Source organism: Leptodactylus fuscus, chromosome 10, assembly GCF_031893055.1.
Source record: "Leptodactylus fuscus isolate aLepFus1 chromosome 10, aLepFus1.hap2, whole genome shotgun sequence".
Taxonomy (NCBI): domain Eukaryota; kingdom Metazoa; phylum Chordata; class Amphibia; order Anura; family Leptodactylidae; genus Leptodactylus; species Leptodactylus fuscus.
The window spans coordinates 80914754-80929710 of NC_134274.1; the positions used below are offsets into that span (position 1 = coordinate 80914754).

The following is a 14957-nucleotide window of genomic DNA, read 5'->3' on the forward strand; positions in this document are numbered from 1 at the left end:
ATTAGTGCCGGGAATCTGCTCTATAAAACAGCAGACACCCGGCGGCTATGGCGGCCGCCATCGGCTTACACCCCCTCCATTACCTGGCCGGCCATCGGCTTACACCCCCTCCATTACCTGGCCGGCCATCGGCTTACACCCCCTCCATTACCTGGCCGGCCATCGGCTTACACCCCCTCCATTACCTGGCCGGCCATCGGCTTACACCCCCTCCATTACCTGGCCGGCCATCGGCTTACACCCCCTCCATTACCTGGCCGGCCATCGGCTTACACCCCCTCCATTACCTGACCGGCCATCGGCTTACACCCCCTCCATTACCTGACCGGCCATCGGCTTACACCCCCTCCATTACCTGGCCGGCCATCGGCTTACACCCCCTCCATTACCTGACCGGCCATCGGCTTACACCCCCTCCATTACCTGGCCGGCCATCGGCTTACACCCCCTCCATTACCTGGCCGGCCATCGGCTTACACCCCCTCCATTACCTGGCCGGCCATCGGCTTACACCCCCTCCATTACCTGGCCGGCCATCGGCTTACACCCCCTCCATTACCTGGCCGGCCATCGGCTTACACCCCCTCCATTACCTGGCCGGCCATCGGCTTACACCCCCTCCATTACCTGACCGGCCATCGGCTTACACCCCCTCCATTACCTGACCGGCCATCGGCTTACACCCCCTCCATTACCTGACCGGCCATCGGCTTACACCCCCTCCATTACCTGACCGGTTATCAGCTTACACCCCCTCCACTACCTGACCGGCCATCGGCTTACACCCCCTCCACTACCTGACCGGCCATCGGCTTACACCCCCTCCATTACCTGACCGGTTATCGGCTTACACCCCTTCCATTACCCGACCGGCCGTCGGCTTACACCCCCTCCATTACCCGACCGGCCATCGGCTTACACCCCCTCCATTACCTGACCAGCCGTCGGCTTACACCCCCTCCATTACCTGACCGGTTATCGGCTTACACCCCTTCCATTACCCGACCGGCCATCGGCTTACACCCCCTCCATTACCCGACCGGCCATCGGCTTACACCCCCTCCATTACCTGACCGGCCGTCGGCTTACACCCCCTCCATTACCTGAACAGCCATCCGCTTACACCCCCTCCATTACCTGAACAGCCATCCGCTTACAATATTTAATATTAATATATTTAGTATTTTTTCAATATTCTGACGCTTGTAAGTTTCTCATATTTCCATGAATGGCGCTGTTTAAGGCATCGGTTTTTGCAGGACAAGATGTAATTTTTATTGATACCATCTTGAAGATTGTCCGACCGATCATTTATTGTTCAATTTGTTTTTGGAGGTGAAATCTTTTCTTCTGACCCCTGGTTCACATTAGCGTTTGGATTCCGTCTGAGAGAGTCCGCATGAGGACCCCCCGAACAGAATACCAACGTAACTGCAAGCGCTGTGCAGTTAAAGCACACGGACCTCATAGACTGTAATAGGGTCCGTGTGCTTGCCGCGCACTGCCTGCACGAATCATTTGTGTGAGCATTGCGCGGCAAGCACACAGACCCCATTATAGTCTATGGGGTCCATGTGCTTTAACTGCACAGCGCTTGTAATTGCGATTGTATTGCGTCCGGGCGGTCTCCATGCGGACTCTAACTGGACAGAATACATATGCATACCTCCCAACTTTTGAAGAACTGAAAGAGGGACAAAATGTGCGGCGTGCTACGCGCGCTGCAGCAAATTTAGCCCCGCCCACTTTTGTGTTGACTCCGTCCACTCGTTAATTTTTCATGTGCCCGCACACAGTATAATCCTCCTATAGTCACCCGTAAATTATGTGTCCCCCCTCTATCTCTACCCCCAGATTCATATACACCCTTCATCTGCCCGCAGATTCATGTCCCCTCCATCTCTGCCCCCAGATTCATGTCCCCCCATCTCTGCCCTCAGATTCATGTCCCCTCCATCTCTGCCCCCAGATTCATGTCCCCACATCTCTGCCCCCAGATTCATGTCCCCCCATCTCTGCCCCCAGATTCATGTCCCCCCATCTCTGCCCCCAGATTCATGTCCCCCTTCCATCTCTGCCCCCAGATTCATGTCCCCTCCATCTCTGCCCCCAGATTCATGTCCCCTCCATCTCTGCCCCCAGATTCATGTCCCCCCAACTCTGCCCCCAGATTCATGTCCTCTCCATCTCTGCCCCCAGATTCATGTCCCCCCATCTCTGCCCTCAGATTCATGTCCCCTCCATCTCTGCCCCCAGATTCATGTCCCCACATCTCTGCCCCCAGATTCATGTCCCCTCCATCTCTGCCCCCAGATTCATGTCCCTTCCATCTCTGCCCCCAGATTCATGTCCCCCCATCTCTGCCCTCAGATTCATGATCCCTCCATCTCTGCCCCCAGATTCATGTCCTCTCCATCTCTGCCCCCAGATTCATGTCCCCCCATCTCTGCCCTCAGATTCATGTCCCCTCCATCTCTGCCCCCAGATTCATGTCCCCACATCTCTGCCCCCAGATTCATGTCCCCTCCATCTCTGCCCCCAGATTCATGTCCCCTCCATCTCTGCCCCCAGATTCATGTCCCCCTCCATCTCTGCCCCCAGATTCATGTCCCTTCCATCTCTGCCCCCAGATTCATGTCCCCACATCTCTGCCCCCAGTTTCATGACCCCTCCATCTCTGCCCCCAGATTCATGTCCCCCTTCCATCTCTGCCCCCAGATTCATGTCCCCCCATCTCTGCCCCCAGATTCATGTCCCCCTTCCATCTCTGCCCCCAGTTTCATGTCCCCACATCTCTGCCCCCAGATTCATGTCCCCTCCATCTCTGCCCCCAGATTCATTTCCATCCATCTCTGCCCCAGATTCATGTCCCCCATTTCTGCCCCCAGATTCATTTCCCTCCATCTCTGCCCCCAGATTCATGTCCCTCCATCTCTGCCCCCAGATTCATGTCCCCTCCATCTCTGCCCCCAGATTCATGTCCCCCCATCTCTGCCCCCAGATTCATGTCCCCCTTCCATCTCTGCCCCCAGATTCATGTCCCCCCATCTCTGCCCCCAGTTTCATGTCCCCACATCTCTGCCCCCAGTTTCATGACCCCTCCATCTCTGCCCCCAGATTCATGTCCCCCCATCTCTGCCCCCAGTTTCATGACCCCTCCATCTCTGCCCCCAGATTCATGTCCCCTCCATCTCTGCCCCCAGATTCATGTTCCCCCTCCATCTCTGCCCCCAGATTCATGTCCCCTCCATCTCTGCCCCCAGATTCATGTCCCCTCCATCTCTGCCCCCAGATTCATGTCCCCTCCATCTCTTCCACCAGATTCATGTCCCCACATCTCTGCCCCCAGATTCATGTCCCTCCATCTCTGCCCCCAGATTCATGTCCCCCCATCTCTGCCCCCAGTGTCATGCCTTCATCTGCCCCCAGATTCACGTTCCACCTCCACATTAAACTTACCTTCTCCTCCGCTCCCTCGCAGCTCTCTGCGCGCCTCTCTCGCTGACACATATGCGGCTGAAGCAAGGAGCTGACCTGTGTCAGCTCCTTGCTTCAGCCGCATATGTGTTCAACTCAGATCTGCGTCCTCTGGACGCAGATCTGAGTTGAAATCGGGACATACCTCCCTCCAACCGGGACCGCGGAACATGTCACCCAAATCGTGAGTGTCCCGCGGAAATCAGGCCGGTTGGGAGGTATGTATATGCTAATGTGTACCGACCCTTAGGCCCTGTCACATCTGCGTTTGGGAATACATTGATCTGTATGTAACAGTTGGACATCCTTCTGCATCTCTTTGCAATGATTTTCTGTATCTCTTATGCATTCAAGTCTGAGGGCTTACAATTGTGTCCCGGTTGATTGCAGAGCATTTTCTATTCTGCTTCATGTCAGAACAGGATGGATTGGATACAGCAAACGTAAGATCAACATAGTACTAATAACCCACGTATTCATAAGACGTCACCAAAGACAAAGATGACGTCACTTCACATATAATAAAATATATTGGTGTAGACGTTTCCCTGAAGGAAATGAGGACCAGGCCTCTGCAAAATGGCCGCCGCCGCATTAGACGACAGGTCCACACCAAAATGGCGGCGACCAATCTGTACAGCAGTAACCTGGTAACGGGAGGTGGCAGAGGCATGCGCAGTGCTCGGCAAACAGATAATGGAGAGAAAGAGCAGATTACATGGGAGCGCACGGAGGAACTAGAACACCGGCGGACCGGCTACTTCCGGTGAGTGCTCCGTGTATTGTGTCCCTTGTGCTCGGAGTCTCCTTATACCTTCTCCATTACATTCTGTCTAAGTGGTGTATGGCGGCTCCTCACACTGTCTGATTGTAGGTGTCTCTGCTCCATATACAGGCCGCCTCTGCTGCCCCCTATAGACCAGAGGCCTCTGATATATACAGGGATTCTATAGTACTACTATATACAGGCTGCCTCTGCTGCCCCCTATAGACCAGAGGCCTCTGATATATACAGGGAGTCTATAGTACTACTATATACAGGCCGCCTCTGCTGCCCCCTATAGACCAGAGGCCTCTGATATATACAGGGATTCTATAGTACTACTATATACAGGCTGCCTCTGCTGCCCCCTATAGACCAGAGACCTCTGATATATACAGGGATTCTATAGTACTACTATATACAGGCCGCCTCTGCTGCCCCCTATAGACCAGAGGCCTCTGATATATACAGGGAGTCTATAGTACTACTATATACAGGCCGCCTCTGCTGCCCCCTATAGACCAGAGGCCTCTGCTGTATACAGGGATTCTATAGTACTACTATATACAGGCCGCCTCTGCTGCCCCCTATAGACCAGAGGCCTCTGATATATACAGGGAGTCTATAGTACTACTATATACAGGCCGCCTCTGCTGCCCCCTATAGACCAGAGGCCTCTGCTGTATACAGGGATTCTATAGTACTACTATATACAGGCCGCCTCTGCTGCCCCCTATAGACCAGAGGCCTCTGATATATACAGGGATTCTATAGTACTACTATATACAGGCTGCCTCTGCTGCCCCCTATAGACCAGAGGCCTCTGATATATACAGGGATTCTATAGTACTACTATATACAGGCTGCCTCTGCTGCCCCCTATAGACCAGAGGCCTCTGATATATACAGGGAGTCTATAGTACTACTATATACAGGCCGCCTCTGCTTCCCCCTATAGACCAGAGGCCTCTGCTGTATACAGGGATTCTATAGTACTACTATATACAGGCTGCCTCTGCTGCCCCCTATAGACCAGAGGCCTCTGATATATACAGGGAGTCTATAGTACTATTATATACAGGCCGCCTCTGCTGTATACAGGGATTCTATAGTACTACTATATACAGGCTGCCTCTGCTGCCCCCTATAGACCAGAGGCCTCTGCTGTATACAGGGATTCTATAGTACTACTATATACAGGCTGCCTCTGCTGCCCCCTATAGACCAGAGGCCTCTGATATATACAGGGAGTCTATAGTACTACTATATACAGGCCGCCTCTGCTGCCCCCTATAGACCAGAGGCCTCTGATATATACAGGGAGTCTATAGTACTACTATATACAGGCCGCCTCTGCTGCCCCCTATAGACCAGAGGCCTCTGCTGTATACAGGGATTCTATAGTACTACTATATACAGGCCGCCTCTGCTGCCCCCTATAGACCAGAGGCCTCTGCTGTATACAGGGATTCTATAGTACTACTATATACAGGCCGCCTCTGCTGCCCCCTATAGACCAGAGGCCTCTGATATATACAGGGATTCTATAGTACTACTATATACAGGCTGCCTCTGCTGCCCCCTATAGACCAGAGGCCTCTGATATATACAGGGATTCTATAGTACTACTATATACAGGCTGCCTCTGCTGCCCCCTATAGACCAGAGGCCTCTGATATATACAGGGAGTCTATAGTACTACTATATACAGGCCGCCTCTGCTGCCCCCTATAGACCAGAGGCCTCTGCTGTATACAGGGATTCTATAGTACTACTATATACAGGCTGCTTCTGCTGCCCCCTATAGACCAGAGGCCTCTGATATATACAGGGATTCTATAGTACTACTATATACAGGCTGCCTCTGCTGCCCCCTATAGACCAGAGGCCTCTGATATATACAGGGAGTCTATAGTACTACTATATACAGGCCGCCTCTGCTGCCCCCTATAGACCAGAGGCCTCTGATATATACAGGGAGTCTATAGTACTACTATATACAGGCCGCCTCTGCTGCCCCCTATAGACCAGAGGCCTCTGCTGTATACAGGGATTCTATAGTACTACTATATACAGGCTGCCTCTGCTGCCCCCTATAGACCAGAGGCCTCTGCTGTATACAGGGATTCTATAGTACTACTATATACAGGCTGCCTCTGCTGCCCCCTATAGACCAGAGGCCTCTGATATATACAGGGAGTCTATAGTACTATTATATACAGGCCGCCTCTGCTGTATACAGGGATTCTATAGTACTACTATATACAGGCTGCCTCTGCTGCCCCCTATAGACCAGAGGCCTCTGCTGTATACAGGGATTCTATAGTACTACTATATACAGGCTGCCTCTGCTGCCCCCTATAGACCAGAGGCCTCTGATATATACAGGGAGTCTATAGTACTACTATATACAGGCCGCCTCTGCTGCCCCCTATAGACCAGAGGCCTCTGCTGTATACAGGGATTCTATAGTACTACTATATACAGGCTGCCTCTGCTGCCCCCTATAGACCAGAGGCCTCTGATATATACAGGGATTCTATAGTACTACTATATACAGGCCGCCTCTGCTGCCCCCTATAGACCAGAGGCCTCTGCTGTATACAGGGATTCTATAGTACTACTATATACAGGCTGCCTCTGCTGCCCCCTATAGACCAGAGGCCTCTGATATATACAGGGAGTCTATAGTACTACTATATACAGGCTGCCTCTGCTGCCCCCTATAGACCAGAGGCCTCTGATATATACAGGGAGTCTATAGTACTACTATATACAGGCCGCCTCTGCTGCCCCCTATAGACCAGAGGCCTCTGATATATACAGGGAGTCTATAGTACTACTATATACAGGCTGCCTCTGCTGCCCCCTATAGACCAGAGGCCTCTGATATATACAGGGATTCTATAGTACTACTATATACAGGCTGCCTCTGCTGCCCCCTATAGACCAGAGGCCTCTGATATATACAGGGATTCTATAGTACTACTATATACAGGCTGCCTCTGCTGCCCCCTATAGACCAGAGGCCTCTGATATATACAGGGATTCTATAGTACTACTATATACAGGCTGCCTCTGCTTCCCCCTATAGACCAGAGGCCTCTGATATATACAGGGAGTCTATAGTACTACTATATACAGGCTGCCTCTACTGCCCCCTATAGACCAGAGGCCTCTGATATATACAGGGAGTCTATAGTACTACTATATACAGGCTGCCTCTGCTGCCCCCTATAGACCAGAGGCCTCTGCTGTATACAGGGAGTCTATAGTACTACTATATACAGGCTGCCTCTGCTGCCCCCTATAGACCAGAGGCCTCTGATATATACAGGGATTCTATAGTACTACTATATACAGGCTGCCTCTACTGCCCCCTATAGACCAGAGGCCTCTGATATATACAGGGAGTCTATAGTACTACTATATACAGGCTGCCTCTGCTGCCCCCTATAGACCAGAGGCCTCTGATATATACAGGGATTCTATAGTACTACTATATACAGGCTGCCTCTGCTGCCCCCTATAGACCAGAGGCCTCTGATATATACAGGGAGTCTATAGTACTACTATATACAGGCCGCCTCTACTGCCCCCTATAGACCAGAGGCCTCTGCTGTATACAGGGAGTCTATAGTACTACTATATACAGGCCGCCTCTGCTGCCCCCTATAGACCAGAGGCCTCTGATATATACAGGGATTCTATAGTACTACTATATACAGGCTGCCTCTACTGCCCCCTATAGACCAGAGGCCTCTGATATATACAGGGATTCTATAGTACTACTATATACAGGCTGCCTCTGCTGCCCCCTATAGACCAGAGGCCTCTGATATATACAGGGAGTCTATAGTACTACTATATACAGGCTGCCTCTGCTTCCCCCTATAGACCAGAGGCCTCTGATATATACAGGGATTCTATAGTGCTACTATATACAGGCTGCCTCTGCTGCCCCCTATAGACCAGATGCCTCTGATATATACAGGGAGTCTATAGTACTACTATATACAGGCTGCCTCTACTGCCCCCTATAGACCAGAGGCCTCTGATATATACAGGGAGTCTATAGTACTACTATATACAGGCTGCCTCTGCTGCCCCCTATAGACCAGAGGCCTCTGCTGTATACAGGGAGTCTATAGTACTACTATATACAGGCTGCCTCTGCTGCCCCCTATAGACCAGAGGCCTCTGATATATACAGGGATTCTATAGTACTACTATATACAGGCTGCCTCTACTGCCCCCTATAGACCAGAGGCCTCTGATATATACAGGGAGTCTATAGTACTACTATATACAGGCTGCCTCTGCTGCCCATTATAGACCAGAGGCCTCTGATATATACAGGGATTCTATAGTACTACTATATACAGGCTGCCTCTGCTGCCCCCTATAGACCAGAGGCCTCTGATATATACAGGGAGTCTATAGTACTACTATATACAGGCCGCCTCTACTGCCCCCTATAGACCAGAGGCCTCTGCTGTATACAGGGAGTCTATAGTACTACTATATACAGGCCGCCTCTGCTGCCCCCTATAGACCAGAGGCCTCTGATATATACAGGGATTCTATAGTACTACTATATACAGGCTGCCTCTGCTGCCCCCTATAGACCAGAGGCCTCTGATATATACAGGGAGTCTATAGTACTATATACAGGCTGCCTCTGCTGCCCCCTATAGACCAGAGGCCTCTGATATATACAGGGAGTCTATAGTACTATATACAGGCTGCCTCTGCTGCCCCCTATAGACCAGAGGCCTCTGATATATACAGGGAGTCTATAGTACTACTATATACAGGCTGCCTCTGCTGCCCCCTATAGACCAGAGGCCTCTGATATATACAGGGAGTCTATAGTACTACTATATACAGGCCGCCTCTACTGCCCCCTATAGACCAGAGGCCTCTGATATATACAGGGATTCTATAGTACTACTATATACAGGCTGCCTCTGCTGCCCCCTATAGACCAGAGGCCTCTGATATATACAGGGATTCTATAGTACTACTATATACAGGCTGCCTCTGCTGCCCCCTATAGACCAGAGGCCTCTGATATATACAGGGATTCTATAGTACTACTATATACAGTACTCCTCTGCTGCCCCCTATAGACCAGAGGCCTCTGATATATACAGGGATTCTATAGTACTACTATATACAGGCCGCCTCTGCTGCCCCCTATAGACCAGAGGCCTCTGATATATACAGGGATTCTATAGTACTACTATATACAGGCTGCCTCTGCTGCCCCCTATAGACCAGAGGCCTCTGATATATACAGGGAGTCTATAGCACTACTATATACAGGCCGCCTCTACTGCCCCCTATAGACCAGAGGCCTCTGCTGTATACAGGGAGTCTATAGTACTACTATATACAGGCCGCCTCTGCTGCCCCCTATAGACCAGAGGCCTCTGATATATACAGGGATTCTATAGTACTACTATATACAGGCTGCCTCTGCTGCCCCCTATAGACCAGAGGCCTCTGATATATACAGGGATTCTATAGTACTACTATATACAGTACTCCTCTGCTGCCCCCTATAGACCAGAGGCCTCTGATATATACAGGGATTCTATAGTACTACTATATACAGGCCGCCTCTGCTGCCCCCTATAGACCAGAGGCCTCTGATATATACAGGGATTCTATAGTACTACTATATACAGGCTGCCTCTGCTGCCCCCTATAGACCAGAGGCCTCTGATATATACAGGGAGTCTATAGTACTACTATATACAGGCCGCCTCTGCTGCCCCCTATAGACCAGAGGCCTCTGATATATACAGGGAGTCTATAGTACTACTATATACAGGCTGCCTCTGCTGCCCCCTATAGACCAGAGGCCTCTGATATATACAGGGAGTCTATAGTACTACTATATACAGGCTGCCTCTGCTGCCCCCTATAGACCAGAGGCCTCTGATATATACAGGGATTCTATAGTACTACTATATACAGGCTGCCTCTGCTGCCCCCTATAGACCAGAGGCCTCTGATATATACAGGGATTCTATAGTACTACTAGATACAGGCTGCCTCTGCTGCCCCCTATAGACCAGAGGCCTCTGATATATACAGGGAGTCTATAGTACTACTATATACAGGCTGCCTCTGCTGCCCCCTATAGACCAGAGGCCTCTGATATATACAGGGAGTCTATAGTACTACTATATACAGGCCGCCTCTGCTGCCCCCTATAGACCAGAGGCCTCTGTTGTATACAGGGAGTCTATAGTACTACTATATACAGGCCGCCTCTGCTGCCCCCTATAGACCAGAGGCCTCTGATATATACAGGGATTCTATAGTACTACTATATACAGGCTGCCTCTGCTGCCCCCTATAGACCAGAGGCCTCTGATATATACAGGGAGTCTATAGTACTACTATATACAGGCTGCCTCTGCTGCCCACTATAGACCAGAGGCCTCTGATATATACAGGGATTCTATAGTACTACTATATACAGGCTGCCTCTGCTGCCCCCTATAGACCAGAGGCCTCTGATATATACAGGGAGTCTATAGTACTACTATATACAGGCCGCCTCTACTGCCCCCTATAGACCAGAGGCCTCTGCTGTATACAGGGAGTCTATAGTACTACTATATACAGGCCGCCTCTGCTGCCCCCTATAGACCAGAGGCCTCTGATATATACAGGGATTCTATAGTACTACTATATACAGGCTGCCTCTGCTGCCCCCTATAGACCAGAGGCCTCTGATATATACAGGGAGTCTATAGTACTACTATATACAGGCCGCCTTTACTGCCCCCTATAGACCAGAGGCCTCTGATATATACAGGGATTCTATAGTACTACTATATACAGGCTGCCTCTGCTGCCCCCTATAGACCAGAGGCCTCTGATATATACAGGGATTCTATAGTACTACTATATACAGGCTGCCTCTGCTGCCCCCTATAGACCAGAGGCCTCTGATATATACAGGGATTCTATAGTACTACTATATACAGTACTCCTCTGCTGCCCCCTATAGACCAGAGGCCTCTGATATATACAGGGATTCTATAGTACTACTATATACAGGCCGCCTCTGCTGCCCCCTATAGACCAGAGGCCTCTGATATATACAGGGATTCTATAGTACTACTATATACAGGCTGCCTCTGCTGCCCCCTATAGACCAGAGGCCTCTGATATATACAGGGAGTCTATAGCACTACTATATACAGGCCGCCTCTACTGCCCCCTATAGACCAGAGGCCTCTGCTGTATACAGGGAGTCTATAGTACTACTATATACAGGCCGCCTCTGCTGCCCCCTATAGACCAGAGGCCTCTGATATATACAGGGATTCTATAGTACTACTATATACAGGCTGCCTCTGCTGCCCCCTATAGACCAGAGGCCTCTGATATATACAGGGATTCTATAGTACTACTATATACAGTACTCCTCTGCTGCCCCCTATAGACCAGAGGCCTCTGATATATACAGGGATTCTATAGTACTACTATATACAGGCCGCCTCTGCTGCCCCCTATAGACCAGAGGCCTCTGATATATACAGGGATTCTATAGTACTACTATATACAGGCTGCCTCTGCTGCCCCCTATAGACCAGAGGCCTCTGATATATACAGGGAGTCTATAGTACTACTATATACAGGCCGCCTCTGCTGCCCCCTATAGACCAGAGGCCTCTGATATATACAGGGAGTCTATAGTACTACTATATACAGGCTGCCTCTGCTGCCCCCTATAGACCAGAGGCCTCTGATATATACAGGGAGTCTATAGTACTACTATATACAGGCTGCCTCTGCTGCCCCCTATAGACCAGAGGCCTCTGATATATACAGGGATTCTATAGTACTACTATATACAGGCTGCCTCTGCTGCCCCCTATAGACCAGAGGCCTCTGATATATACAGGGATTCTATAGTACTACTAGATACAGGCTGCCTCTGCTGCCCCCTATAGACCAGAGGCCTCTGATATATACAGGGAGTCTATAGTACTACTATATACAGGCTGCCTCTGCTGCCCCCTATAGACCAGAGGCCTCTGATATATACAGGGAGTCTATAGTACTACTATATACAGGCCGCCTCTGCTGCCCCCTATAGACCAGAGGCCTCTGTTGTATACAGGGAGTCTATAGTACTACTATCTACAGGCCGCCTCTGCTGCCCCCTATAGACCAGAGGCCTCTGATATATACAGGGATTCTATAGTACTACTATATACAGGCTGCCTCTGCTGCCCCCTATAGACCAGAGGCCTCTGATATATACAGGGAGTCTATAGTACTACTATATACAGGACTCCTCTGCTGCCCCCTATAGACCAGAGGCTTCTGATATGTACAGGGAGTCTATAGTACTACTATATACAGGCCGCCTCTACTGCCCCCTATAGACCAGAGGCCTCTGATATATACAGGAAGTCTATAGTACTACTATATACAGGCTGCCTCTGCTGCCCCCTATAGACCAGAGGCCTCTGATATATACAGGAAGTCTATAGTACTACTATATACAGGCCGCCTCTACTGCCCCCTATAGACCAGAGGCCTCTGCTGTATACAGGGAGTCTATAGTACTACTATATACAGGCTGCCTCTGCTGCCCCCTATAGACCAGAGGCCTCTGATATATACAGGGAGTCTATAGTACTACTATATACAGGCCGCCTCTACTGCCCCCTATAGACCAGAGGCCTCTGATATATACAGGGAGTCTATAGTACTACTATATACAGTCCGCCTCTGCTGCCTCCTATAGACCAGAGGCCTCTGATATATACAGGGAGTCTATAGTACTACTATATACAGGCCGCCTCTGCTGCCCCCTATAGACCAGAGGCCTCTGATATATACAGGGAGTCTATAGTACTACTATATACAGGCCGCCTCTGCTGCCCCCTATAGACCAGAGGCCTCTGATATATACAGGGAGTCTATAGTACTACTATATACAGGACTCCTCTGCTGCCCCCTATAGACCAGAGGCCTCTGATATATACAGGGAGTCTATAGTACTACTATATACAGGCTGCCTCTGCTGCCCCCTATAGACCAGAGGCCTCTGCTGTATACAGGGAGTCTATAGTACTACTATATACAGGCCGCCTCTGCTGCCCCCTATAGACCAGAGGCCCCTGATATATACAGGGAGTCTATAGTACTACTATATACAGGCCGCCTCTGCTGCCCCCTATAGACCAGAGGCGTCTGATATATACTGAGAATTGCAGACCTCCTCTATAGAGTAAATACCCCTGTTGTTTATTCCTCTTATATATGTCATGGTGTTCTGCAGCGCGTTACAGATACATGGCTCCTAACTGTCCAAGGATACAAAGAGGGATAGTAAATTTAGCTCCACCCACTTCTACATTGACCCCACCCATTCTTATCCATTTTTCTATGTGCCCCTACACAGTATAATGCTCATACAGCCACCATAACACTATATGCTCCCAGTTTAATGTTCCCCCTTCATTTACCCCCCAATTTAATGTCGCCCCTTCATCTTCTCCCAGTTTAATGCCCCCCCCTTCATCTTCTCCCAGTTTAATGTCCCCCTTCATCTGCCCCCAGTTTAATGCCCCCTCTTCATCTGGCTCCACAGTGTAACATAATAAATCACTGCTACTCACCCCTCCTCGCACTCCTGTTGCACACTCTGCTGTCTCTTGTCCTGGACTGTTCAGGGAGCTGCAGGCCTGATGTGAGTGAAGTCATTTCATGACCCTACAGCTCCCGGGACCAGAGCACACAGGGATTTGCCTCACTCACAATGGTGAAGCAGTGGCTGTCCGTCGATGGCTCCTGCTTCATCATTGTATTTAACTCATCTACTTCCGGACAAGACTCAGATGAGTCGGGACATACCTCCCTCTGACCAGGACAACGGGACAGGACTTGGAATCTAAGACGGTTGGGAGGTATGCAGATATTATTAGTCACTATCCTATATAGGATTCGCAATCTGCTTTCCCTATCACTGCGTCTACAGAATATGGGAGAAAGTACCCAGAGGAATCCCAACCAAGCACAAGGAGAACATACAAACTCCATGCAGATGTTGAGCCACCATGCTGCCCAAGTATGTCCTCCACTTATACAGGATGTGCACTGATGTATACAGGGACTCTATGTGCACTGATATATACAGGGACTCTATATTACTACTACATACAGGACTCTGCTATCATTTCCTATCAATCGGACGGTTCCATCATCACCTATTAGGATACAACGGGGCTTTATTAGCAGAACTGAACAAAAACATTAAGTATTGCCAAAGCAAAGAATGGTTTGGGGGTTCGTGTGTCCTTGGGGTCTTGTCGTTCTTGTTTGGGACGTGCAGGTATGGGTGGGAGTGGGTGGGTGGGGGAGCTTAAAGGTCTTTGGGTGGGGGGTTTAATAGTCTTTGGAGTCTCATCTTCCTCTTGTTTGGTGACAGCTGGACACGTATTGGGCAGCGATCTCCACAGTGGCCTCTTCTTCTCCCAGTAGGATGTAGAGTTTCCTCTTCTCATCTGGGATGTGGGCAGAGAGTCTTTGGTAGTAGACGGCCCTCACAGCTGAGTATTTGGTGCAGTGTAGCAAGAAGTGGGTCTCATCTTCTAGGGCCCCCTGGTCACAGTGCTGGCACAGTCTCTTCTCCCGTGGCTTGTACGTCTGTCTGTATCGCCCCGTCTCTATCTCTAGG

The 14957-nt window shown here is 50.1% G+C and overlaps 1 protein-coding gene across 2 annotated transcripts in view; it reads left to right on the plus strand.

Moving 5' to 3' along the window:
• The first annotated feature begins 4155 nt into the window (after positions 1-4155).
• The window catches only part of LOC142183331 (uncharacterized), a 260063-nt gene continuing 249261 nt past the window's right edge, over positions 4156-14957 (plus strand). For both annotated transcript variants that reach the window (XM_075258383.1, XM_075258384.1), the window contains exon 1: positions 4156-4243. The gene's annotated coding sequence lies outside the window, so the exon portion shown is untranslated. The remainder of the gene's footprint in view (positions 4244-14957) is intronic.